General features: G+C 46.5%; 1 long non-coding RNA gene across 1 annotated transcript in view; it reads left to right on the plus strand.

The window, feature by feature from the left end:
• Window positions 1-24,735, plus strand: part of LOC146829576 (uncharacterized) — a 182,099-nt gene extending 157,364 nt beyond the window's left edge. Inside the window, exon 3 of the long non-coding RNA XR_014962012.1 lies at window positions 24,184-24,735. This is a non-coding gene — a long non-coding RNA (uncharacterized LOC146829576). The remainder of the gene's footprint in view (window positions 1-24,183) is intronic.

Genomic DNA, 24,735 nt, shown 5'->3' on the forward strand with positions numbered 1-24,735 from the left:
AACTCAATCCAATGCCATCCATGCCCTAAATGATGTCTAAATTCAACAGATCACACAGAAAACACTTGATTAATAAAGCTGTGGCTACCTGCTCTGATCCTAGTGGATGAAAAAGCAGGCCTGTTGCCAGACAAGGCCAGGCAAGCTTGCAGGCCTAGGCTTCAAAATGGCCACCAGACACATGGCCAGGCCCAACAACATCACAAAGGCCACCCCAAAAAACACACTTCCCCAACTCAATCCAATGCCATCCATGCCCTAAATGATGTCTAAATTCATCAGACCACACAGAAAACACTTGATTAATAAAGCTGTGGCTACCTGCTCTGATCCTAGTGGATGAAAAAGCAGGCCTGTTGGCAGACAAGGCCAGGCAAGCTTGCAGGCCTAGGCTTCAAAATGGCCACCAGCCACATGGCCAGGCCCAACAACATCACAAAGGCCACCCCAAAAAACACACTTCCCCAACTCAATCCAATGCCATCCATGCCCTAAATGATGTCTAAATTCAACAGACCACACAGAAAACACTTGATTAATAAAGCTGTGGCTACCTGCTCTGATCCTAGTGGATGAAAAAGCAGGCCTGTTGGCAGACAAGGCCAGGCAAGCTTGCAGGCCTAGGCTTCAAAATGGCCACCAGCCACATGGCTAGGCCCAACAACATCACAAAGGCCACCCCAAAAAACACACTTCCCCAACTCAATCCAATGCCATCCATGCCCTAAATGATGTATAAATTCAACAGATCACTCAGAAAACACTTGATTAATAAAGCTGTGGCTACCTGCTCTGATCCTAGTGGATGAAAAAGCAGGACTGTTGGCAGACAAGGCCAGGCAAGCTTGCAGGCCTAGGCTTCAAAATGGCCACCAGCCACATGGCCAGGCCCAACAACATCACAAAGGCCACCCCCAAAAAACACACTTCCCCAACTCAATCCAATGCCATCCATGCCCTAAATGTGCTTGAAAATGAAATACATTCAAAAAACAACAAAAGGAACAGTTGCTTCATCATGCACACACACACCCATGAGGCCATGCCCATGGCTAGCTCGGGCCTACTACTACTACCCACAAAATAAAAAAAATAAAAAAAGGAATGATGATAATTAATTATCAAAAATAAATTGTAGTTACAACAACTGCAATGCCCACAATCAAACAAACACAACAACCACTTACTTGTAAAATATCCTATTCCAAAAATCCTCAAATCCAATTGCAATGATGCAGCAGACAAAAAGAGTGATCTTTCCAGCTCCAAATCCAAAGGCAGAATGAGCAGGAGATGGACAAAGCACTGGGAGGAGCCTGCTGGACAGGAACAGAAAGTTGGAGATTCTGTGTCACTTCCTCCCTCTCTCCACCTTTTAAAAAAATGACTCCTTGCACAAAAAAGGAAAGCCAAATGTCAATGTAAGGAGTTGTTTTTTCATTGAAAATCAGCATTTGCAGAAGGTTTCATGCTGCTAGAGCCGATATTCCTCTCCAAATTGAAAATTTTACGTTGTTGAGATCTCGAGCTTCACATTACTTCCGCCGGCGTGTCGAAAACGACATGATCGCGTTCTCTTCTTTGTCCCTGCCGCGTTGGATATGACGTGTTCCGGGGTCTCTTTCTCCTGTTCGCGTTCGATTAGACGTGCCCGCGTCCTCATCCTCTGGCTCGCGATGTAGAATGACGTGTTCGAGATCTCAATCTTCTCATACTCGCGCGGTGCATGATCGCGAGAAGAAAGACGTGATCGCGCGATAAATGCCGTGACCGCGCGACAAATGACGTTAATGCGGCCGCGAACTGGCTACCAACCATCCACCATCTCGTGGAGAACGCGACCGGGTCGGGAAAACTTGTCGGCGAACGCGGGGATTCAGGTAAGGCGATCGCGCGAACGCGAGAATGTATTTTTTTACAGCGCGAGCAAGAAACAAATTATCACTAAGCTGCGGAATGCGGAAATGTTGACATTTTCGCGCTTTCCGCGGAACGCGAAAATGCCAAAATATCGCAATTTCCGCGAACGGAACGGAATTTTGGCCCAGGCCTAATATTTCAGTAAGGGGTGCATACACCACCTTACACAGGCTGCTGTAGCAGACCTGTGTGTCATTTTAAATGGCTTCCCAGGGGTGGCACAATACATGCTGCAGCCCCTGGTAGGCCTCTGGGGGTACCTAGTCCCTGGGTACATAGTATACCATATACTAGGGGCTTATAAGGGTATGTAGGGTAGATATGCTGCACTATAGGCTTCCAGACCTGTAAGGACTTTGTTCACCAACCTTTGAAAAGTGGCAGGTGCATGTTTCAAACCAAAGGGCATCACCACAAATTGGTAATGCCCACTAAGGGTAGAATATGCTGTCTTTGGCTTTGCATCATCAGCTAGAAGATCTGCCAGTAGCCAGCTATCAAGTCAAATGTGCTCAGAAACTTGGCTGAGCCAAAGTGTCTATAAGCTCATCTGCCTATGGGATTGGATGGGCATCAGTCCTAGTGACTGCATTGAGACCTCTGTAGTCTACACAAAACTTCATCTCTCTCTTGCCATCTTTGGTGTGAGGTTTAGGCACTAAGACTACTGGACTAGCCCAAGGGCTATCTGAGGGTTCAATGACTCCCAATTCCAACATCTTCTGGACTTCAGTCCTGATACAGTCCCTGACGTGGTCAGGTTGCCTGTAAATCTTATTTTTACCAGGCAGACTGTCCCCAGTATCCACTTCATGAGTGCACCATGTAGTCTGACTTGGAGTCAGTGCAAACATATGTCTGAACTGATTGAGAACCTTTCTGTCTGCTGGACAGTGAGGCTGCCTGCCAAGGCTACACCATCTACTGATCCATCATCAGGGTTCTGTGAGAGCAGGTCAGGGAGTGGATCACTCTCTTCCTCCTGTCCCTCATCAGTAGCCATGAGCAAGCCCATGTCTGCCCTCTCAACATATGGTTTGAGCCTGTTGACATGGAGCACCCTATGGGGGCTACTGGGAGTTCCTAGGTCCACCAGGTAGGTGACCTCTCCCTTCTGCTCAATTATGGTATGTGGGCCACTCCCCTTGTCCTGGAGGACTGCTGGGGCCACAGGCTCCAACACCCATACTTTCTGACCTGGCTGGTAAACAGTTAGCACAGCCTTTTGGTCATGCCAGGCCTTTTGTAATTCCTGGCTAGCCTCAAGGTTTTTAGTTACCCTCTTCATGTATTCAGCCGTCCTGGAGCGGAGACCAAGTACATCGTCCACAATATCCTGTTTAGGGGGTCTGAGAGGTAACTCCCATCCCTCCTTCACTAGACACAATGGACCGCTAACTGGATGTCTAAACAGAAGTTCAAATGGGCTGTAACACACCCCATTCTGAGGAACCTCTCTGTAGGCAAAGAGAAGGCAGGGCAAAAGTATTTTCCGATCTGCGCCTAAGCTTTTCTGGGAGACCTTCGATAATGCCTTTGAGGGTTTTGTTGAACCTTTCAACTAACCCATTGCATTGTGGGTGATAAGGGGTGGTGAATTTGTGATTCACTCCACACTCCTTCCACATAGCAGTCAGGTAACTTAACATGAAGGTTGCACCCCTGTTTGATACCACCTCCTTAAGGACACCCACTCTGGAAAGTATTCCCAGGAGGGCCCTTGCCATCACAGGTGCTGTGGTGGTCCTAAGGGGAATTGCTTCTGGGTACCTAGTGGCATGGTCTACCACCATCAGGATAAATCTGTGCCCAGAGTCTGTCTGAGGATCCATGAGACCAACTATATCAATTCCAACCCTCTCAAAGGGAACCCCCACTACAGGTAGTGGTATCAGGGGGGCCTTTGTGGTTCCACCTGCCTTCCCACTGGCTTGACAGGTGACACAGGAGCGACAAAACTTCTCTGGTGTCTTCAGACATGTGGGGCCAATGAAAGTGAGGGACAATTCTGTCCCAGGTCTTGTTTTGGCCAAGGTGGCCTGCTAAGGGAATATCATTGGCTAGTGTTAATAGGAAGCCCCTAAACTTCACAGGTATAACCAACCTCCTGGTGGCTCCAGGCTTGGGGTCTCTACTCTCGGATTATAGGAGTCCATCATCCCAATAGATCTTATGGGTTCCACTAGTATTCCCAGCAGCCTCATCAGCAGCCTGCTGTCCGAGGGGTTCAAGAGAAGGGCAGCTCAGCTGCTCCTGACTCAGATCTGCCCCCTGTCCCCAAGAACTCAACCTGATCAGGCTCAAGCTCATCTGGGACATTTCCTTCTTCAGGACTGAGATAATCTCCCTCAAGAGACTGATCTGCTTTCTGAGTCAGGGAGGAAGACCCTGACTTATCCCTACTGCTCCTTTTCTTGGAAGGTGCCTGGTCCATTCTTCCAGGATCCAGGGCCTGTTCAGCTTTTGACAATTTGGCCTGTGACCTGATCACAGCAAACACATGTGGAGGGATTCCCAACATTTCTTCATGGGTCCTAAATTCCACTTCAGCCCAATCAGAAGTTTTTAAATCATTGCCAAGCAAGCATTCAACAGGAAGGTCTACACTTACCACAACCTTCTTAAGGCCAGTTACCCCTCTCCAGGCGAAATTAACAACTGCCAAGGAATGGTCTGCCCCGACATTGCTAGCATTGGTCACTTGGTACATCTCACCAAGTATGATTTGCTCAGAAGCCACAAGATCTTTTGTCACCATTGCGACACACTTGCTCCTGTGTCCCTGAATGCCAAGGCCTCTCTTCCATTGATTAAAGGCTGCTGTCTGTATTTGCCCAGATTACTGGGACTGACAAAGAAGGACATGTCCATGCCTCCATCACAGATCAGTACAGCCTGAGTTGGAACTCTGACTAGGCCAGAGTCCACCTCAGAACCCAGGGTTAACCCTACTACACTCTTATACTGAGTACCACCACTTTGAGCTGAACTAGGGGCAACAGTTGCCTTAGGGGCAATAGTGGCTGGAGTTTAGTCCGTGGACTTGGGACAATCACTTGTCCAATGGGTTTTCTGTTTACAGATTTTACACCATGGTTTCTTTTGGCCTTTTCCTTTCTCAGATTGGGACTCCCCACCAGATGCCGATTTTTGGGGCCCTTGAGAAGACTTCTGGTCTTTACCCTTTTCCCCACCCGTATCAGATTTTTTGGAATCTTGCTTCTTGGAGTCACCACCTTGGTTCTGAATCTTCTGCCTCACTCTGGTTCTGGCCCAATTCTTGGGGAGAGGTCAGATCGGAGTCTACCAGGTACTGATGCAACAGCTGATTTTGACAATTATTAAGGATCTGATCCCTCATAATTAAGTTGTACAATCCTTTAAAATCACACACCTTACTGCCAAGCAACCAGCCCTCCAGAGCCTTAGTAGCACAATCTACAAAGTCGACCCAGTCTTGAGTCTGTGCCTTTTGGGTATCTCTGAACTTTAACCTGTATTGTTCAGTGGTTAGGCCAAACCCATCAATCAGTGCATTCTTCAAGACTTTGTAATTATCAGCATCCTCTTCTCTAACAGTGAGGAGCTTGTCTCTACCTTTGTCTACAAAGGAGATCCACATGATTGCTGCCCACTGCTCCTGAGGGACCCTCTGTACTTTACAGGCCCTCTCTAGAGCAGTTATCCATGTGTGGATGTCATCCCCACTCTGGTAGGGAGGGACAATCTTGTTCAGGTTCCTATGGTCATGAGTATGATCTCTACCTCTGGGGACACTATTGCTGCACCATGGGGCTCTAGCCCCAATCTTTTTTAAGCTCTCTGGAGCTCCAGGGATTCCCTGTCTAGGGCCAGCTGCTCTTTGTTTTATTCTGAGCTTTGCTCTCTCAAAGTCAAGCAGTCTGCACTTCCTGTCATAAGATGACACCCTCCTATGAGAGGTAGTGGTCCTATTTGAAACAGAGGTCCCTACAGATGTACCAGAATGATTAGACTCCAGAGAAGGAAATCTTGATCTTCTTGGCACACTGTTAACCCTTCCAGGTGGGGTAAAGAGAGGGCCATTAATGCCTTCTCCCTCATCCTCATCTTCAGGAAAGATTGGATTTTCCAGGTTAGAATCCTCTTGATCCTCCTGGCCAGCTTCAGAGTCCTGGATGTTTTCACTTCCAAGCCTATCATCTTCTGCTGCCCCACCCAACTTGCCTGCCTCATCAGACCCTAGGGTTTTCTGAGGTCATCTAAAAGCAAATCCTCTATGAGGCGTTGAGTCCTGGGGTTCTTCCCTGTCTTCAATTTTCTGGATGCACACATATTTCTTAATTTTTTAAATGAGAGGTGGTCATACCTGTTCAGCAAGGAGCCACTGGCTACTGCCCTTGAAGACATACTAGTGTTGTGAGGTGTTGCACCTACCTAACCTATTGGGAACTACTAAACTCTCTAGAGTTGTAGAAAGGGTGTGCTAAACCCTTGACACACAACTCTAAGTTCAGCAGAACTTACTGTTATTCTAAACTTGATTTATATGTACCTATGTACCTATAGTGGTTTTCAGTTAGTCACTCAATGAGATTATCTGGTAAAGCAATAGCAAGCTTGAATCCCACAGCTGCCACCAATGTGAGAAGTTGCCCTGGTATTGGCTGTCCACTAGTTTTAGTGGGCACCTTGCACCAGTCCAAACAACCCTTATCGATGATTAGGTTTAAGACAACCTTTATTGAAAGCTATCCTAGTGGTAGCTATGGAGAGCAGCCTGCAGGCTAAGTCTTGAAGGACTGTAAAGCAGCTTGCTTTACCAGATTATAACTGCATATGTATTTATTTCTAAACACTCTCTACTAATCTCTTTATGAGATTAGAGAGCAAGGCACACTATCATACAGTTATTAAACGACAGTAAATAGCACAATATACAATGGGCCCCAGGGGGAGACCAAACCATATATTAAGAAAGTGGTATAAGAACCACAACTTGACTAGACACAGTGCCTAGAGCACGTAGAATTGCTGGGACCCCAAGGAACCACCGAAGGCAGTGACACAGGAGACCCATGGGGGACGTGTGCAGTATGAGAAGACAGCCGGGAGCCCCGTACAATTCAATAGGAAAGTCGCGGTTGAAATTTTAAAGAATAAGGACACTTAGGAGAGGCTTTGAGCAAACCCCTTTAGACTTAGAGGGTTCTAGGGCCAGCACCCACGGGAGCCCCGGAGTACTCGTGTTACCTCACCCAGGGAAGCCGGGTGCATAGGTGTCAAATGGTGTCGGGAATCGTCGTTGATTTCAATGGCGATGTGCTGCAAAGTGCTGCTGCCGGGGAAAGGAGAAGTGTCCGGGGTGATCCAAGCCTGGATCAAAGATGTGAAGAACCTGAAAGCAGAGGGGACAGAGTCTGGGTCACTTGCCAGTGACCAGGGGCACGCTAGACAAATGCACACCGATGTCGGGTGCTTCAGGTGCAAAGAGGTGAAGCTTGACTCCACTGCCACGGGGACCAAGAGGCGTCGATGATGACCACAGTCCGCAGGTGAGCTGTCCCACGAAGGATGTTGAGTGCTGGGGGGTCGGTGCCGGATTGGAGACCAACAAACCTTGGCAACGGCAACCCACGCGGTGAGAGAAAATGGCTTTGGTGTGGACCAGCACGGTCCTGTGGACTCCCCAAGCAATAGAGAGTCAGTGGACGTCTGGAGCAACCAGGAAAGCCCATTGAAAGTTAAAGTACCCTTCTCAGGGACCCACAAGTCGACGGACAAGGGATCGCGAAGGGACCTCGAGAGGAATCACTCAATACCAGCCCACGGGTCACTCAAGGAGTGTAGGCCAGTATTTTTCAGTGGAATCAGTGCTCGGGGTCTGGACTACAAGTAGCCCAAAGCACAGCCTTAGGGGTCACCAAAAAGCATATGTTGCTGCAAATGGTCGCGGTGTCCAGGGGTTCGGGTTGCACGGTTCCCACAAGGGCTTTGGATCTCAGGTTTGCTGAAAGCACGGATTCGATTCGGGGAAACTGGGAAACCCACCTCCTGCGTTGCAAAAGCTTTGGAGTCCTTCAGGAGCTGTGTAGTTGCCAACCGGACAGTTGCGTCTTTGGTGCCTGCCTTGCAGGGAAGTAACTCCTTTAGCAGAGTTTCGTCCAGGTAAATTAAAATTCCTGTAGTCAGGGGTTCCTACTTTAAACCCATGGAAGGGGTGGGACAAACTCTGGGGACCAACCTATGGGAGGGTCTGGACAGAGGGGTGGCTATACCCATATCCTTTGTCCAGTTTTGCGTCAGAGCAGGGGCTGGTAGCCCCTGAAACCGGTTTGAGCTGGACTATGCACAGGGACACCAAATGTGCCCCCAGTGCAGTCTTCAAAGCACTCTTGGAGTGCACCCACCCAGCCCCAATACACTAAAGCCCGTCTAGGAGGTGGTCACACCTCCCTGTGACAGGAAACCTATTGTCCAGGCCTCCCCTGCTGGTGTTTTGTCCAGCAGCAGGAGGGCAGACTCGTGTCTTTGGCTGGCAGCATCCATTTTGTGATGCCAGGGCTTGCAAAGCTGGTACAGGGTATACCGGTGCTGTCATATTTCTCCCTCTAGTAGGGTGGAATCATATCTCCCACACTAGTTACTGGTGTGGAGGTGTGATTCTACATGAACACTACATATTTCTGTGCAGCCATTTCAAAGTTAGCATTTACCGCGAGGTTATAATGCACTTAAGAGTATATGGTCTGGCTGCATCACAAACAACCCAGGAATAAAGGTTCTGAAGGCTGCAGAGGGGCTCTGCTCATGTATGGGCACCCTCTCACATAAAATCCAGCACCCTGCCTCAGGATTGATAAGGCCTGCCATAGGGGTGACTGATAGGTTTATATGTGCAGTGATATGGAGAGATATAGGGAACCTATATCTCAGTAAGGGATGTATACACCACCTTATACAGGCTGCTGTAGCAGACCTGTTGTGTCATTTTAAATGGCTTCCCAGGGGTGGCACAATACATGATGCAGCCCCTGGTAGGCCTCTGGGGTACCTATGCCCTGGGTACATAGTATACCATATACTAGGGACTTATGAGGGTACACCAGAATCTAATCTGGAGTGTACCTAAAGTACATGCAATCATTTTAGAGAGGATGCAGCTAGGCTGGGGCCCTGGATAGCAGAGGCACAGCCAGACTAAAGTCGAAAAACAGTGAAACATCAGCAAAAAGTGGGGTAACTATAAGAAGCAGATCCTACTCTCCTACATATGTGTTAGTATATGTATAAATAAGTGAGGTGGTGTGTGTATAACTGTATAGGTGGGTAAATGGGAGTGTGATTGATTCTTTGCATGACTGACTACGTGTGTGAGTAACTCTATGGGTGAGTGGCATTGTGTGAGTATCTGTATAGGTGTATGAGTGCATATGATAGTGCTGTATTGATGAGTGACTAGATGTATGAGTGACTGTATGTGTGAATAAGTGGATGTGTGTGTAGACCTAGGAATCAGTGAGTGGGTATGTAGTAACTGGTATTGGTGTGTCTATGGTTTCGAAAATGGTAGTCTATATTTTAGAGTGGGTGTATCAAAGGTTATATTAGGGTGTGAGGAGGTGCATCAGATTATCACGTAGATGATGTCATCAGTGATGTCATTTGAGATGTCATCAGTGATGTCATCAGTGATGTCACTGACCATGTCATGAATGATGTAATATGTGACGTCATCAGCAGTGCATTGCGGGGGCGCGAGTTATAGTTAGCTGAACTAACTATAATGGCTGAATTTCTCTGGTTTTGTATGGGTAAATGTCAAACTACCTATAACGTCCCTGAAACCTGTGGTTTTTTCAGTGAATTTCAAAGGTTTTTTAAATGATCATTTCTAACTATAACGTCCCTGAAACCTATGTTTTTTTCAGTGAATTTCAAAGGTTTTTTAAATGCTAATTTCTAACTATAACGTCCCTTAAACCTATGTTTTTTTCAGTGAATTTCATAGGGTTTTTTTAAATGCTAATTTCTAACTATGCCTACAGAGGTAGGACATGTGCAGAAAGAGGAAGAAAGGCGCAGAAAGAAGCAAGAGAAATGCAGAAAGAGGCAACAGAAGTACAGAAGGACAAAGAAAGGTACAGAAAAAACCAACAGAGGTGCAAAAAGAGGCCTTATTGCAAAGTCATCCTGTGCCCCCAACTTTTTGCTGACTGGTACTGGTGGTAACTGACTCTGACTAACCAGGCCTGGAGCCAGTGCTATGCTAAAAGACACTTAGAATACAGTGAAAACACCTACATACACTAGGGTACACTATGGGTTGGGGTACCCCTGTGATTGGCATGACCTCCCCTGTAAGGCCAGGTATATAATAGGGCATGGGGATTAAAATTACGTCTAAGTCAGAGGTGCAGAAAGATGCTTCTTTAACTAGTAGTCGCATTTGCAGAGTGGTGGAGAAAGGGTGCTGGGCCAGCCAACCAGAGCTCATGAATTCCGCTGAGTAGGACTTACAGGAAGTATCAGGAGGGCTTCTTGGCCCCCAAAGTCTCTCAGGAGAAAATTGGACTTTATCCCCCATCCCGTAGTCTGCCAGGAGGCGCGTTTGCAGAGTAGTGGAGAAAAAGTGGCATGGCCTTTCGAAGACGTCTTAGCAATTCCACTGTGTGGGACTTACTGGAGGTAACAGGAGGGGGAGTTGGCCCTCAAGGACATCCCTGGGGGCCAACTACCCCTCCTATTACCTCCAGTAAGTCCTACACAGCAGGATTGCTAAGTTCTTATAGCAGGCCACAACCCCTTTGCCCACCACTGTGCAAATGCGCTCCCTGGTGCGCTGTTGAATGGGGATTGAAGTCCCCTTCGCTGCTGGGGTTCCTTTAGGGGCCAGCTAGCCTACCTCTCACCTCCAGTAAGCCTCACACAGTGGGATTGCTGAGAGGTGGACACAGGCCATGCCCCTTTTCTTCACCACTCTACAGACGGCGGCTTCTGGCGCACTGCTGCTCGGAGAATGAAGTCCACTTGTGTCCTGAGGTCCTGAGGACACAAGAGGACCTCATTGCCCCACCAGCAGTGCACCAAGAGGCGTGTTTGCAGAGTGGTGTAAAAAGGGGCATGGCCTAGGACCACCGCACTGCAACGTAGCTCTGTTGAGCATGATGGAGGTGCCTGGTGGCCTAGTTGTCCCCCAGGGACCCTCAGTATTCAAGGGGAATTAATTCCCCAACTTACAACGCGCCAGGGGGTGCGTTTGCAGAGTGGTGCAGGGTGGGGGCGGGGCCTCTGGCGAGATGCCGGCTTTTCTTTTTTATATTTGTTTTTTAGAAGGGGGCTGTGTGGCCCCCCTTCTTTAAAAATTTTTGGGCCCTGGGGACCCCATCCCACAGGGCCTGACCCCTTTTTATAAATTTTTTAAAAAACGGGAAGGGAGCAGCGTAGCACCCCTCCCAAGGCCAATTTCGGCCCGAGGATCCCATCCCCCGGGGCATGGGCAGTCTTTTTTTTCCATTTATTTGAGGGGTCTGTGGGGGGAGCCCCAATGCCCCCACAGTCCCACCGGCTCCCCGCCTTCTGCGGGAGCCGGCATTGCTTTTGAACTAGGGGAGCTGCTGACATGCAGCTCCTCTTGTGCAAAAGCAATCTGCTTGGGGTTCTGGAAGCGATAGCAGGTTTCCTGCTCTCGCTTCCAAAAAACAAAGCAGAGTTTGTATGCTCCCGCCCTGCCATAGCAAACAGCAATGTCCCCGGGGGGGCACCCCGGGACATTGCAGGAGCTGGCCCTGGGGGGTGTCGGTCCCCAGGGCCATGAAGGGCTCCAGGAGGGGGGCTGCGTGGCCCCCCTCCCTTCATTTCTAAAGCCCTGGGGAGGTGGTGGTCCCCGTCCCCGGGGCCCGGGGTCCATAACAGACCCCTGAATGTGAATATTTAGTGCCCCGGGGAGGTGGTGGTCCTTGGGGCAGTGTGGGGGGGTCTTGAGCCCCCCCACACTAATTATTAGTTATAGCACCAGGGAGGTGGCGGTTCCCAGGGCTTGGGGGGCCCACAAGGCCCCCAACCCTAATTTCATGAAAGCCTCGGGGAGGTGTTGGTCCCCGGGGCTTGAGGGGGCCTGCAAGGCTCCCATCCTTATTTTAGTTATGCCCCGGGGAGGTGGCAGTCCCTGGGGCTGCGAGTGGGCCGCGTGCCCCGCTCATGAATCATAAAGCCCCGGGGAGGTGGCGGTCCCTAGGGTGTGGGGGCTCCCACAGGCCCCCACACCAGAAATAGTATTGCTCCAGGGACCTGGCCCACCCGGGAGCTTTTTACCAAATGAAGCGCCGGCGACTCAGCGCGAATTCAGCTGAATTTATTACAAAATATTTTGGGGGGGGACCCCCTGAGCACGCCTGGGGGGTCAGGGTGTTTCTACCCTGCCCCTTTTTCTTCTTTTTATCCTTTTTTCCACCCTTTTTCTGCTGCCAACACTTCCTGGTTTGGAGTGTTGGCAGCCAATCAGAGTTAAGCTCATGCCCGGGAGGGTTTGCGAACCATCCTCTGTGCTCAGATATCAATATTTTTCTTTTTTTAATTTGTCAGGAACTACTGAACGGATTTACACCATTTAAAAAAAAAGATTGCTTTCTGGATCAAGACCTATTTTTTTGCCAAATTTGTTGTAATTCCGTTGAGCAGTTCGGGTTGTAACCTGTTTCAAAATTCCTATGGAAATTAACATGGAGAAAACGCGTTTTGGACCCCCCTTTTTTCTCGCCCCCCCCACTTGACGAATCATCTCGAAACTCTGAAGACAGGAGCTGACCGGAGTGCCCCATTAGTTTTGAAAATTTCGCGAGATTCATCAAACGGCGCCAAAGAGATTGGCAAATCAAAAAACGCTTTTCCTATGGAAGATACATTCTAACTATAACTACCTACTGGCGACCGCCAGTAGGTAATATATATCTCCAATGCCAATTTCAGATCCAAAAAAATGCACCGACACAGCAGGGCATCTGTATTCTGTATTCCAACAATCTTTTTATTGCGTTACCGCTGCACAATGCGTTTCAGCCATTTACTCGGCCTTGTTCGCACTATGAATAACATGTTGTTTCCAATATAGATAGTGTGATGCATCAAAGTGCTCAACATAGAAGAAATACTTTGCAGTATGCAACTAGAATAGTGCCTCTCTCATTAATTCAAAACAAATAATAAAACCACAATGTGGGTCATCACACAAATGTCAGCTCATATAAATGACAAATTAAACATAGAGCTAAATGCAAAGCAGTAAGCACAGTGTTGCGCACTGCTTTTGAGCACGATACGCTAAGTGTCAAATCCAAAAGATCATTTTTACATGATTTTATTTCCGCCATGATTATACAAAGTCATAACATTTCATGAGCATTATTTCCATGTATGTCATAACAATTATGCCCACGTGTGGTGTCAACGATTTCATCATGATCAAACCCATTAGAAATAAAATAATATATATGCTATTGACAATCCTTAAATTATTGATTGTTAATTCATTCTGCCCAGAAGCACATGTCCAAATCAGTGCATTATAGTTTTGTATCATTAAAAATATGTACAATAGTGTTTTACTGAAAGCAAACCATAGTGTCTCAAACTTATTGACACACAAATTACTGCATCAAAAAAAAAAAAAAAGTGAAGGCACACAACTAACAGTTGAGCATAACTGGATAAAATCAAAAGACATACGTCTTCAATGCAGATTGACAGATTGCTATATAGTTACAGGGGCAGGGAGGTATTACAGATGTACATATAGTTCCTCTTCAATATTTAAACCAACTGGTATTTAACTATTTAAATTGAAGATGTGGCATGACTCCAATCTCCTTAACCGCTGTTCCATATTCCCACCTCTGATACAGCCAGGCAAATAGTCAATAACAGAGTAGCTGCGGGCTAGATCATTGCCATTGTGTACCTCCTTCAAGAATATGTATATGTGTATATACATATACAATTGTTCATTTTTTAGATATATTATGCTTATTTGATAACATTTGTTTTTGCCTTAACATTGATGTTGAACACACTTGGAAGTGTACCTCCTCTTGGATTAGCGTTCAAAGGTGAACGTGAAGATTAGGGGAGAATTACGAGACTCTATTTTAAACTCAGATTATCCATTGTACAGAAGAAATTCCTTAAAAGGTTTTTTCTTTGCTCTATTTTGATGGTGTCTAAGGTATGTGTGATTATTGGTCCAACCTATCTTTCAACATTATAGGTGTTGTTGTTTGTGGGTGTTTGGAGGTAGGGAAGGATGGATTCTTCTTGTTCTTGTACTTACAGGCCTCAGCAGGGAATAAGTTATTTTAGGACTTGCCGTGTTTTGTGGAAATCCCAGAAGTTTGGTTTGCCTTGTTTCTTAAGGTATACATTGTATACATAGAGAGACACATTGAGAGTAGTATTTAAGGCACATTGCTAATGTGTATTTTCTTGTTCCCTACAGGTTCAATTCCCTGCTGTTCCTATTCCCACTACCTTTTCCCTCGCCTGCTCACCCTGTGTGTGTGATTATTCTCAGAGTTGGGGCTAACAGGAGGTGGACCCCTTTATGCATCATTCTGATTCTGAAGAGTCTTGTGTGAAGGATACGACAATTTGATACACCAAGAATTAATGACAAAACATTAAACTGATGCAAAACAGAAGAGGGGGATTGCCGTTTAGTTGCTGAATCGGTGGTGAGTTAGCCCAGCACCATGTGACTCTGGGCAATAGCTTACTTAATCTTCTCGAGGGCCCCCAGTGCAGGGACACCACTTCGTTGGTAGCTGTGCGCTTTACAAATACTGGTATTTCATTTCAATTGCACAAATAAATCCAACACCCTGTGATGAATGCCTGCTTCCCTGCATGACCAGATTGTGTGATCTTAGACAAATCCAATTGTAATTGTTGCACGTACTAGAGCATGGTCAGTTCCCACCAGTCAGGTAAAATAGTTAAGCCCTATCTGCTGCATTGGTTTCTTCACTTGCTCGAACATGACCTTATTATTATTATATTTAAGTTTGTAAAGCGCTCAGCTACCCGTAGGTTTCCCGGCGCTAAAAACCAAGTGAGAGGGGGAGAGTCAGAAAGGAAGGCTGTTACATATTGAATAACCAATTTTTTACCTGTCTGCGAAACTTAAGGTAGCAGGGTTCGGTTCGCAACCGGAGAGGAAGGGAATTCCAGAGTGAGGGGGCCAGCCAGGTGAAGGAGCGGCCACCCATTCTGGATCTTTTGATTCTAGGAACCGAGAACAAATGCTGATTAGATGATCGCAGAGTGCGGGGGGGACAGTAGTGCTGTACCAAGGAGTTAAGATAGGGTGGGGCCAGGCCAGCATTTATTCTGTACATGAAGCAAAGGGTCTTAAATTTTGTACGGCTTTCAATGCGGAGCCAGTGCAGAGTGCGTAGAGAGTTGGAGGTAGGGGATGTATTGGGGAGTTTACAGAGCAGTCGCGCTGCCATATTCTGGACTGTCTGTAATTTACGAATCACCTCTTTGCAAGCTCCCAGGAGAAGAATGTTCCCGTAGTCCAGTCTAGAGGTGATTAAGGCCTGGACCACGGTTTTCTGAGTATCCTGGGGGAGCATCCAGATGATCTTACGCAACCACTTAATGATAGTGATGCAGGTGGAGGAAGTCTTAACCACGTGGTTTTTCACAGATAACTGGTCGTCAAAAATGACGCCAAGGTTGCGTGCTGTTTTAGATGGAATAGGTAGAGTGCCCATTTGAGAAGGCCAGTGTTGGGGTCCCCATAAGGTGGTATTATGGCCAAACAGAAGAAGCTCTGTTTTCCCCCCCTTCAGTTTCAGTTTGTTATCATACATCCAAGCTGCGATGTTACTGAGTCCTGAGCAGAGGGAAGAGGGGGAGGAGTGAGAACCCGTAGAAAGAGAGTAGATGACCTGGGTATCATCGGCGTACGAGTAAATAGTGAGCCCAGCTTACTCCGCAATAGTAGCCAAAGGTCTGACATACAAATTAAAGAGCAAGGGGCTCAAGATGGAACCTTGCGGAACACCGTACGCCGATTTATAGGTTTGGGAAGCTGATGAGGAAGAGAAGACTTGGAAGGTACGGTCTGATAAAAAACTAACAAACCTGTTGAGGGCTGAGCCGGTGATGCCAGATGATCTAAGGGCATTGATAAGAATGGGGTGGGAAACCGTGTCAAATGCGGCACTCAAATCAAGCAAAATGAGAGCCACGGTTTCCCCCCTATCCACTCGGCATTGTATGTTTTCAGAGACCCCCCATTAGAGTAGATTCCGTCGAGAAACCTGACCTAAAACCGGATTGGGATGGATGTAAAATTCCCCTGGATTCAACATGGGAAGAGAGTTGAGAGTTGATGTGCTTTTCCATAATTTTTGAGAAAACTGGGAGAAGTGAAATAGGACGGAAGTTAGATGGAATGCTAGGGTCAGCATTGGCCTTTTTTAGCAGAGGCACTATCATCGCATGTTTCCATGCAGAGGGTACTGTAGCTTCTCTGAGGGAGGAGTTAAGAAGATCCATAATGAGTTCAAGGGACGAATTGTCCAGCATTTTTTATATTTGAGGGGGAAAAGGATCCAATGGGGAGCCGGATTTGATTTTACTGATAATATCAGAGAGAGTATTGATGTTAAGAGGATCCCATGTGTCGATCAACTGTGATGCAGGAGGACAGGTATCCCGTGGGACCCCTGAATCACAGGAGGTCGTAAGGTTAGATACTGTGGGGGGGTCTGCTGTGCAGGGGTGAGGGACCTATCCTCTAAAGTCACTCGATCAGAAGATGTGATTGGGGCTGGTAGGTGAGACAGAGAAGGAGGAGGGGCAAGTTTTTCAAAATCAGAATAAATGGTATCAATTTTGGCGATAAAAAATTCAGCCAGAGATTTGCACTGTGCAGTATCTAGACAAGATGGTTTGGGCTGACACAGTGCACCCGAAAGTTTTTGTACTACCTTAAAAAGTGCTTTAGGACGATTTTGTGCCTCAAGGATAGTTAGGTTGACATGTTCAACTTTTGCAGTTTTGCATAGAGAGTGATATTTAGTTAAGGCAGCTTTGTAAATTTGCTTGGAACACAGATCATATTTTATGCGCCATTTGCGCTCGAGGTTTTTGCAGATGTTTTTTTCTTTTTTTAAAGCAGCTGTAAACCAGGGCGCAGGTGGGTGGTGAAGGTTGTGTTTTTGCATGCGCTGCGGTATGCAGGCATCGGCAGCATGTGCAAGCCAGGCATTAACAGCATCAGCCGCGTCAATACTAGTGACTTCCGTGAAAGGTCTAGAATTCTCAAGACAGGAGTTGAGTTTCTTAAAGTCCAATTTGTTCCAGTTTCTGGATAGTCTAGATTCTGTAGAATTAGAGAGGGTGTTCGGTGGACAGCCAATGGTAACAGAGAAAGTCACCATATAGTGGTCAGACCATACAATAGGTAAAGGAACCTCACATATAATGGTTTCTAAATTAGAAAGAATGGGGTCCAGCAGGTTCCCTGCTTCATGAGTAGGACCAGAATTATGTAAAATAATATTTAGAGCAGCCAAGTCCTGTAAAAGATTGCTGCCGATGGAGCAGGAAAGATCATTCAAGTGCAGGTTCAGATCACCAATAATTGAAAAGTTTGCCGAATACTGAATTAAAGGTGCTACGTACTCAGGAAAGGTGGCGGCCCAGGAACTCGCTGGGCCAAGGAGGGCGATAAGTGAGCATCCCAGAGAGAGTAAAGTTGGGAGATAGCGAAAGTTTGAAAAGACCGGCTTCGCTGTTAGGTAGTTCAAAGTCTTCCCATTTGCAGGAGTACAGTCTAATATAAATTATGGCTATCCCTCCACCATCCTTCATTAATCTGTTTTTACCAACATAAGTGTAATTGTCAGGGAGAGCAGCAGCAATATCCGGGCCAGAGTAGTCTTTTAGCCATGTCTCAGTGAGGAATAAGGCTACGGGTTCCACCGAGACGAGTAGATCAAAGATCTCTCTCTTATGTTTGACTAATGATCTACAGTTTAAGCTGATCAGCGTCCGAGTCTGAGGCAAGTCTATAGATGCAGGTTTTGGGCGTGATGGCGGAAAATCAGATGAGGCTATGTTGGTTAGGGAGGGGAAGGATGTAAGGGAGAGAAAGCAAACCGGGCAGGTTAAAGGAACACAATGAGGATTCATAGTAGTACAGTGAGAGCACTGTGATGGCCTGAGGCTAAGGAGAGCCTCCCTAGAGTAAGTATGAGGTAGACCAGAGAGTGTAATACCAGGGGTCGTAGCCCCTAGTCCCGGCCCGTCGCGGACGGGCGCAGACGGGCTTGCCTTAGGCGCGCCCGCTGCGCTCGTCCGCTGCGCTTCCTGAAGTTGCACATTTTTATATGTGACGGAGGACGGTAAGGTGGGGCGTGGCCTCGAAAGGGGCGTGGCCAGCGGCCTCGCCGGTGATGGCGGCGGGGTGTTCTGTGTAAGCGCAAGGTCCCGTGTCGGCGCTAGATCCGCTGCACGGTGACAGTAGGAGCGTGTGACCCCAAGCGAGTCAAGATCCAATCAGGTAGGTTTCTTAAAATAAACACACACTAATTTTAAAAATGATTGCAAGCTCAGCCTACTCCCGGCCTTCCGCCTCAGGTGAAATGGTTTTAGTGTGGCAGTAATACAGTAGTGCAACCTGATTAAACACAATTTCTAAGAGTTCCTATAGCAAATAGGGGTCTCAGGTATTAATTCCATCTTGATCGATCCTTTATGTCTACGTCTAATTTTTTGCTTCTCGAGCGAGTGGAACATCTGTTAGCCTATATCACTGAAATCAGTCTTAATGTGTTTTTTATATGAATTCTTGTACAGCCCATTTCCGAAGACCTAATTGGATTCTTGGTGGAATCCAAAGAGGGAATCTTTGCTTTGAAGAAACGATCATAAGAGGTGAGTGTAACTTCAGTAGACGTCGTACACTCTGAGGCATTTTCATTGGTTGATCATTTTTATTATCCTTTCATCGCATCTCTAATGTCTCCAGTGATGGATGGTTCCATGGCTTTAGATTATCATTGCACCAGCCCTATCCTCTACTTCTGCTATTATCATGACAAAACCTATACTCAGCCTTCCATCACACCATCCCTCAACACCTGCCTCCTCTTTTTACCAATTACAACCATACAATCCGTACGCGCCACTCCACTGCTTGCATTTCCTATTCCAGTGATCAAATCTAACACAAACACTGATAACTCTTGTCTATCCCCTTACACGCACATACTCTTCACCAAAACACATCACCACCCCTGTACTATTCAAATACCACTCACCAGCAGTACTGCACACACAAGTCTTTCACAGAAAACCACAACAATATTTACAGACTACTCTACAAAAACAAAACAGACAAATCTTGATATATTTTATTCCTTACACACATATTCCCTTACTATATAATCATGTATCATGTATCTATATATTTATTTTAGTGTACTGGAAAAAAAATTACTCTCTCAAAAGCTTAACTCTGTCCTACCATCACCCTACACCTCTATCGATGTATCATCTATCTTCACTCTGTCTCATCCTAAACCCTTTCTACTACTATGACCATCAAAAAAAACCTACACCTCCTGGCTCACCCCATACATCGGTTTACTATGATCTCCCAAACAACCCTACTAAATTCAGCCTCTTTCATCTCTCCTTTGACTCATCCCAAACTTCATATTTCTACTCTGATTCTCTTTCTCCCTAATCCCTTTCTACAGGCTCTTCCTTCCTCCATCTCTCCTTTACTCATCCCAGACCTCGACTTACTACTAAGATCTCCCAATTAACACTTCTAGTTTCCTTCCCTCTTCCATACCCCCATTACTCTAGTCTGTCCAACTAACAAACTCGCATGTCCTCCGCTAAAATTAACTTGTACCTCCCTATACTTATACTATACTCACATTTCCCTATACTAATCCACCACTAATCCTTTTGGGTTCCGGAGTAGCATGCTACTGACCGAAAAGCGCTTCGACACCCCGTCAGGGGCAGTAAGCGCTATATAAATACAATTACAATACCCCAACAAGTGCATCTGCTTTCACAAAGGCTCCTCCACTCGTCCGTACTCCTGCCTGCACACATCCCGACCCACACATATGGAAAACCAGATCCCGAGGAATATTCTACTACAACACTCCTGAAGCGTGGACCGACGAGCTGCAAAAAATGAGAGCCTCCCCCTCCTTTTTTTTTAATTCCACAAGAAGCTGAAGACCTTGCTTTTCGAGTACCCCCGCTAGGCACAAGGTGTAGTTAGACTCGCAGCTGCTGCGCTCCTGGATAGCCTCCCCGGGGTATAGTGTGACCTACAAATCTGCCTAGCACGGCATGACATGAACTGAAATGACACGCCATGCCATGCTTTTGATATTGCATGGAACTGCAAGATCCATAATGCCTGTAAATGATGCTTCAGCGCCACCTAATGGATCCAAGGCCCCCATGCATTTTCTGTCTAGCAGGAGCCACCAAATTCCCAGTGCTGTAGATGACGGTATGACACTTGGACCATGTGAGGAGGAAATCCTTCTACAAGACCAGGAAGAATGAATGCATAGGCTGCAGGGGCTGAGGTCTTCGATTGGCTGAGAAGAGAGAACGAATGTTGATCATATAGACGTCATGAGACGAGTCTCTCTGTATACGAATGGTCCATGAATGCTGTCATTAGGCCTGAGATGTGATTGTCTCTGCGTGTGTGATGCGGCTCAGATGGTGATTGGCCAGAGTGCTTGGTGACGTCGAAGAGAATTAAATATTGCTGCAAATCAGTTAATTGGAAGGGAATGCATGTCACGGGAGGAGGTAAGACACAGTGCTGCCTAGGGCTGGCCTTTGGTCAGATAGAGGGTAAACAGATGACACCGTGTCTAAGGGTTGCATTTGATTCCCCTTAGTGGCTCTTCCATAATTGACAAGTTTTCAGATTGCTTATGTGTGACATTTCAGAGTTTTCAGTGTGCTTATGTGTGCGTTTTAACACCATACGAGTGACACTTTTAGTGACACTTTATAGCAAAAGGCACCAACCAATTATGTCCATGAAATAAGATATCAGAAATCTCAAACTTTGTGTCATATAATGGTTTAGAAGTTGCCTTAAAACAGACAGAATTTCAAATGATCTTGGATTAAAAGCAAGGACCGTCTGAAGGTGTCAGTTGCCCAAGGCATGGGACCAGCCAATTATATCCTGGGCTTCGTCCCTAAGCACGCATTAACACACGCAAACACACAGACATGACTCTCAAATATAGCAAATTGTTGTTTTGTTTGCTTTTGCAAATCATAGAAGCAGCAAACATCAATATGTTATTATTAGCAAAACGACTGGAATCTCGTACCTTGAAAGTGCAATTAAAATGACGCAAAACTACAGTTGCCAGAATGCCTTATGTTATTAAAGGTCAGAGTCAAGCTTTTCATATCGGTGCAAAAAGGCAACTGACTAGGAATAGCACACGTTCACTACTGGTCGGAAGGATGAAAGGCGGAGTAGGCCCTTCCAGGATTTTACCCTGTACCCCTCAGATTATGAACAGCTCTAGGCATCAGGGGTTCAAACTACCGAGCTACCTCACTAGGATATCACGGCATTAAAACTCAGGTTTACTGCAAGCGCCCCAGCCGACAGAAACTAAAACGAATCAGTCTGTAAGACACACTCGGATATTGAGAAGAGGGCATGCAGACCGCGATGAACATCTGTTGAGAGTTACACAGCAGTCCTGTTGCCCAAGAAAACAGCTCACAGAGGGCAACATACTTTCGAGGATCATTTTACACTTCTGGCATTGCCATATCCAAAAAAGACGTGTTCTCTTGTATGAAAATATTTTATATGACATTCGCAAATGCTGCACCAAAATGGCGCGCAGGTTTGAACCTGGGAAAGTATGAGAGGTTCCTCGATATTTTACCTTGTTATGGGGGACGCGGGGCTTTATTCTGGGCCACACTCTTTCAGTTGCTTAGGTGAGCACACCCCCTGCCAGAATACAATCTAGGGACATATTAACGATTTTGGGGATCCCGGGCCCAACATAATTTGGGGGCCCCTGCTCGGAAAACACGTATTGTTTTTATCCATTTTCAGCTCATTCAAGCCCTCAGTAACTATGGTCTGATCATTGACAACCCTCTTCGATGGCCCCCAAACCTTTAAGGGGCCCCAGTCCTTTAGGGGGCTCCAATTCAGTGCAAAACCTTTGAATATTTATGAGATATTTGAGACCTGGGAGCCCCTTGACGTATTATGCAGGGGTCCCCATCATTTTTTGCCAGGCCACTGTCTGGGACTGTCCTGAAAGCTTAGTGATGGGGCCCCTAGAGGGACGGGGGTCTCGGGCCAGAGCCCATTCTGTCCATTCCTTAAAACATCCCTGTACAATGCACGACCAGGCTGGAGGACATTGAAGACTACAGGGCTGTGGCTGCTTGCGCAAAGGGGCCTATGGGACGATGTTTGCGTTTACCAGCTGCTTGCTTTCTAGACCTGCTGCCTGTGCGATGGCGATGTGCATGCTTCAAGAACGGAAATGATGTTCACGCTTCTTGCCGCGCAGCAAAGCAGCTATGCTCACCCTCCGACTGACACTTGGGGCCAGATTTACTAAGAGCGTGTGCTGCCCTTGCACCGCGCAACCCCTTAACTGGGTTTACTAAGCCAAGCAAACCCACCTTGCGTGGCCCTGTGTGGTTTAGTAAATCAAAGGTAACGCAACGCAGCGCATTTCGATGCCTCGCGTTACCTTGCGGCAGGCCGACGTTCCATGGCTGGAGTGTGGGCATTCCCAGGTATCCACTCATGGATTTTGGAGCATTCCTAGATTTACAAAGAGTAGCAATCCTGGGAATTCGTCCAAATGGTACGCCTCCCAGATGTAATGAAGAGAAATATCTTTATTGCTCCTTGTTGCTTCTTTTTTCTGTGTATATGCCTCTAAGGATTGTTTTGTGCAGAAGTGTGCACCATCTTGCACAAAAACAATCCTGCTCGTAACACAGGCTTCCTTGCTGCGTTGTGTTAGGGTGCCTGCATTGGTGCTACGCAGCACACAGTGTGCCAGTACAAGGAAGCAGCAGATATGCCCCTCATTTTGGTAAATATGGTGAATTTCTGCTCTCTCCCTTCATGCAACGCAGCGCAGCAAGTTGCCTTACTATGTTGTATGAAATGCTAGTAAATCTGGCTCCTAGTGTCAACTTTGTCATACCAGAATCCTAGACTCAGCAGGCAGAGCTGACTCTGGGTACCAGCGGGCACCCTGCCCCCGATGAAGACATGACTGAATTAAACAATAATCCTTTTCCTGGCAGCCGCCTCTGTGGTGCGGGGCACTGAGGCCCTGGGGCAAGGCGGACATCCTGTGGTTTGGAGGGACAGAGGGATATATATCACCCTGCTCTCCTCAGCAGTTTGCTTCCTCCAAATTAGGTGATGGAGTCCGAGGTACCAGAGGAAGTGGGCCACCAGCACAAATAACAAACAAACATTACAGTGCAAAGAGAGTGCCTCTCGCTAAGCAGAGCAGTAGACTAAATGGAGTGTACAAGAATGCCATTCTAAATCTCAGCTGTCACACACAAGTACCAGTGCTGGCCCCAAAGGGTCAGATACATTTGCTCAGCTAATTTCAGAGTGCCATGAATTTGCGTGAGAATCTTAAATCCATGTGGGAATGCGGTGACCTTATCTAAATGCAATAATGATGCTTGTTACTTGGTGATAGAGTGGAAATTTCATTTCATTTGTAGGGGTACAGCATAATCACTTGTAGAGCGTACTCGCATATAATTATTCATTGTATTAACATGAAGTGTTAGAATTGTGAAATGTATTAACATGAATACATGGCGTATTTTGGGCCATTGACAAGTAGCATGGAGAATCAACGTAGGAAATAAATGTAACTAGCAGAAAAAATTAACATGCAGAACTTGTCGTGTGCAACTGATAATTATTTGTGTTCTAAATGTACTTATTAATTAAGTAGGTAAATGTATTAGATGAAATTGCATTAATATTATGTGAATTGTCAAGCCTTCATGGTGCATTCTTCTGTTAGCCGCAATTCAAGGCCTGAAATGCAAGTCCCTGAAAACTCCTGCTTTAGAATTTACAGTTTGAATGTCATGTGTTGTGGAATCTGTTCTTTCTCACGTTTTGTGTTGCAGGTGAAGAAGCGCTCTTGTTAAATAGAATAATGTTTTTTTTTTTATTAGCTAGGCAAGGAGAGAAGAAGTTTGGCTTGAGTCGATAAAGGAAGGTCGTTGTGTTTCACACAGGAGAAGGCCTGAGAACCAAGGACAAAATGTAGCAAGGAAGGTACACCGTCGACATCGTGGAAAAATACCTTTAGGATGTTACCCTGAGCAGATGGCGTGTTTCAAAGAGCACCATGGGAGTGCTACCTGTGGATAACTGGTTGTTGGGATTCAGGATAGTGCGCCACTTCTTTCTTTCCCGAAGAGAAGAGAGCATCTTCGAACCAGCTCCGTCTTGGTAGCTTTACGCTACTTGACCCATTGATCGTGGAGAACCTTCTTAGGGAGACTCCACAGCCTGGCACCTTTATTCTTCCTGAAAATTCTTAAGTAGGGATGTCACCTTAGGGTTAGGGTAGGGATAGATTTAAGGCTTTCACTCACCAACCCTCGATGCAGGGATATTTGGACTCATGCTTCCTGATTTTCTGTATCCTACTGCTTGAACTAAGTGTGTTGTTTATGCTGCACCAACTTAATCGGATGCGCAGATTTGGTTTCATGCTAATT

The sequence above is a fragment of the Triturus cristatus genome, chromosome 5_2, assembly GCF_964204655.1.
Source record: "Triturus cristatus chromosome 5_2, aTriCri1.1, whole genome shotgun sequence".
Classification (NCBI taxonomy): domain Eukaryota; kingdom Metazoa; phylum Chordata; class Amphibia; order Caudata; family Salamandridae; genus Triturus; species Triturus cristatus.